The following is a 4,657-nucleotide window of genomic DNA, read 5'->3' on the forward strand; positions in this document are numbered from 1 at the left end:
CAAACTTGTCAACTGAAACAAGACTGAAGCCTTAAATTTTATTTATAATGATTCAATTACTGGCATATCTCTGGAAAATAAGAGTAGCAGTAAATAGAATAATAAGTAAATCTAGAAGAGAGAAGAATGGCAGGTTTGGGTCAAGAGCCACTCTCAGGAAAAGCTCAAGAGGTGATTCCTATAAGTGTGGGTGATTCCCCAGGAACTTCAGCTCTGCAGCAGGTGGAGAATGGAAAACATGTGCCAGCTCTTGCTGTGGCGCCAGAACTGTTGTGGGAGCTACAGGTGGGCTGGCACGAGCTCTGCGGGTGCAACTTCAGCCTGCACTGGTATTGCCTCTGCAGTTGCAGGAGGAGAAAACATCACTGACATTCCAGGGACTTCTCAGGGCCAAATCTTCCCACTACCTGTCAGAGTCAGCTGTGTGCATGAACAAACCCCCAATAAAGCCTCCCATATGGCATCCCCACACTGACTGTTGAGGGGATCACATTCCTGGGCCTTCCATCAACTGTGCAAATTGCTGAGTTCTCTAGCACATTCCCTCCCCTCAAGGCCACAACCCACATCCCAGGGCTCCTTACCCTGTGTCTTAGGCTGCAGGGCTTAGGAGACTCCAGATGGTCCATGACAAGCTAGACCTGGTGATCCACATTGGAATTCAGCCCCAGTGAGGAGTCAAGGACAGGAGATGTGGACCTGGGGCAGACAGGGAGGCAGCAGAGTGAGAGGTCTGGCCTCTCTTCTCACACTACCTACACAGATTACCTTAGGGAGGGCACATGGGTCTCTAGCCCAGCAAGTGCAGTGTCTGATACCACTCTCTCCCAAGTACAGTGTGGCAGTGTGGACCTTGGGATTCCTGAGAGGCTGACAGAATGCTCTGTGGGAGGCAGTCCTTGCTTACTGATATGACACTACTCCCTTCCTCAGGGAAGCCTGACACAGTGTCTCCCTGCCCTTCCCCACTGCAGGTCAGCTCAACAAAGACACAGACTGATATCTGCCATGTCTTTGCACTCAAGGGCTCAAAGCTGGTGCTCCATGAATATCTGAGAAGTGAGGGGTCATCGATGTCTATCCTGCCTTTCTGCAGTGTCTAGGACAGGCAAAGATCTGTTGCCCAGTTGTCTTTGACTCTTTAGAACTCCTCCTGCATGGTCTGTACCCACATCCAGGGAGGCTTGGGACCCAGAACAACTTCCTTGAGGTGAACAATATCTGTTCTGCTGCAAGGGCTGACTCTGTGGCCTCCAAAGAACATCAAAACTCAAAAGGGCAGTGGTTGCACCTGTTCTGCTTAGGGATTATGGACAATACTCAGAAAAGTGTCTTCACACACAGTGTCATCATGTGTATTTGTGGCTTGATGACACCCAAACACATTCCAATGATACCTGTGGGCCATAGACACTTTGCCATACCCAAGAATTCCTGCCCTGGGAACACCCCAAACCCCATAGAATAATTCTCCATTCTCCTTTCCAATGAACAGAACAGTTTTCCCCAACTGTGGGTCAGTGAAGAGGGGTGGAAGGTCATTCTTGGGAATCAGCACAGTCTCTGTAGCACGACTGCATGGTGCCAAGGCCATAGCTAATCCCTTTCCATGGAGCCCCCATTTCATTCTCAGTGACCGTGCACACTGGATCCTAGAGTTCAGTGTTGTAAACCGAGGCTGAAGTGCTTGCACATGACCAGGACTTGAATACACAGGTGGCCAAGTCCCACAGGGCTGCTCAGGTAAAAACTTACCTTTCCAGTATCTGAACCTGTCCTGGACTCAGTGTTTCTGTGTGGCTGGTGGTTGAGCCTAGGAATACCTGTCCTGGGCTTCCTCTTGTCACTGGGCAACTCTGGCTTGGGACCAATGAGTCCTGGCCTGAGCTGCCCATGATAGTTGGGTGTTTCCAGATGAGCTTCCTGAAGCATCTGGGCCAAGTGAACCATCCTTTCATACGTTCCCACGCGGTTCCCTGACACAGGATACTGATGCTGGGGCCACAAGCCCTGGGAAAGCAGCACAGTGTTCCCAGTTCACTCTCTTGAGCCAGCCATCTATGAAGGCCACCTGTCATCAGACCATGGTGCCTGGTGACCAGAGCCTTCAGAGTTCTGTTTGAACTTGTCATCAAGGGAGTGAGGTCATGTGCTGGGGTCCACAGTTGAGTCTCCCCCTCTGATGCCTCCTTTTTTATTGTGAGCTAATCTGTGTCCTCCTTAGAAACAGCAAGTTCAAAAACTAGAAAAATATGTGTATATTTAGACTTTGCTGAACTTTGAAGACTTTAATGCAACAAACATACAGATGCTTCAGATATGGCAGGCAGGGTGCAATACACATTTTTCCATTCAAAATATCTTTTCCCTTGAGGATGAGGTGCACAGGGTCTTCACTTAGAGATTTCTCAAGTTTTGTTTTGACTGTCTTTTCTGGGCTTATGTTAGTTTCATGTTGATTTCATTAAGGAGTATGGAGATGTTCCCAAAATGCCCATAATAATTTCCCTTGAAGGATATGAAATGTTTCATGTTATAACACCCATGTGTCCAGGGGAGGAGAATTCATCACAAGTTTTACTCTCACATTCCTATGAATGATCACTTATTCATCCTTAGATGTTTACTTCAGCCACACACTGTAGTACTCTGTACTCTGACCCCCTGTGAGGAGGGACAGCATGTGGTGAGGGCAAGGGGAGGCTTTGCAAGGCCGTGGACATCATCACCTATGCTGATGAAGGACACATGGGCATCCATCCTGTGGAACTTGTCTCATAGCCACTGCTATCACTTCCTGTCCTCCCATCCCAAACAGACCATGTGCTTTGTGTGCCTGCTGGGTAGTTTGTGTTTCCAAGATGTGATGGTGCTGAGCCTGTTCACTTTTGATGCATTTGGTTGGTCTCCTTCAAGCAGTGTCTCTGTGCTGGGCTCTCCACATACTGCTTCTTATTGGTGGTGGAGCCACCACTCTCATGGGGCTGAACCCACCAACTGTAACTTGTTCATGCATCTGTCACCCATCTTTTGATCTCATTTGTTCTATTTCTGGGTTGGCCCTGCAAAGCCAGCTGCCACAGCCATTCTTATACATGGTCTTGCGTGGACATAGACATTATTTCAAAAAAAAAAAGTACTTAGATGTGAAATTGCCAGATTATATGTCTTGTGTATGTTTAACTTACAAACTGTTAAGGAACACTTGGAAGCAATTTTAATATCACAGTTACGTTGTTGTTTTCTTTTTGGTACTGGCGATTGAAACTTATGACTTCTAGTTTGCCAAGTGGGCACTTATACTGCTAAATTAAACCCCCATCCCTGTTTTCTTATTTTGTTTTGCTTTGCTTTTTTTTTTGTTTTATATGCTGTGTTATGTTACATTATGGAATGTTATGTTATGTTACACTATGTTTTGTGTTGGTGAGGATTTTGAGTCTCCAGTGTATTTTCAGTACTTTCTCATTCATTTTGTATAACTCACCTGATGAACTACAAGAATATCACATAATCCTGGGTAATTTAATTTTGGAAGAAATTTAAAAAGGAAATGAGAGCCAGGTTTGGTAGTAAACATCTCTAATGCCCGAAGTTACAAGGCTGAGGCAGCAAGATTGCTGTGAGTTGAGGTGAGCCTGGGCTACAATGTGAGTTCAATGAAAGCCTACGCTTCATAGCAAAACCCTGTCTCACAAATAAATAAATAAATCAAAATAAAAATTACATTAAGAAGGTTTAAAAAGAGACAAAAATCATCCATAAATAGACAAATCCAATCTTTGTGAATTTTTCTTACATATGTACTTTAGCCAGCACACTGAGCATTAGGTTTACCATCAGGTAGACATTGATCTACTGCCAAGAAGTTGGACTGTTTGAATTTTTTTGACCTTTTAACTAAGATGAATGTAGATATGTTACTGAATATACCCTCTCAGGATTTGTAGAGCTTAGTATGAAGAGAATTTGATGGTTTTTTTTAATTTTTGTATTAAATTTATATATCGAAGTACAATTTGAGCAAATGATTACTGTTTTCTTTTAAAGACTTTCTTGTCTTAATTTAATGTAACTCAAGTACATATTAATAAGGACCACATAATAAAAGCTATTGTTATGTCTATAAAAGGATAAAATACAGAAGAATAATGAGAGAATAACATTGGCTAATGTACTGTGCACAATGATTTCTTGGATTTCTTAATGATCTATATTTTCATATATTTGTAAAATTTGTTAATGTTTTTAAAAATTTTAAAGCATGATCTCACTAAGATTGTGAGTTTCCCAGGCCAGGCTTAAACCCTTCCTTATTCAATCTCCCTCCTCTTTCCAGAGTGCTAAGATTGCAGGTATACATTATCTTGAGCTGGTAATCTTTAGTAATTTTGTACATTTATAGAATGAAATATTTGGCTTTGATCTGTAGACACTTTGCAGAAAGAGTGGATCTAGTTAAGCTATCTACCAACTTTCTAACTGGCAGTTTCTTTCACAGTAAGTAGGATTGAAAATCCCATTAACACTGTTGGTAGGTTCTCTGTAAATGTGGTCATCTTGCATTTCAGAATATCACTGAAATGCCTTCTGCACTGGGACTGAAGCTTGGTGTCTTGAAGCACATTCTGTTTTATTTTAATCCCTCATGGATTTT

This window comes from Cavia porcellus, unplaced genomic scaffold, assembly GCF_034190915.1.
Source record: "Cavia porcellus strain 051 isolate PalLab524CR breed Dunkin Hartley unplaced genomic scaffold, mCavPor4.1 scaffold_42, whole genome shotgun sequence".
In the NCBI taxonomy this organism is placed as follows: Eukaryota; Metazoa; Chordata; class Mammalia; order Rodentia; family Caviidae; genus Cavia; species Cavia porcellus.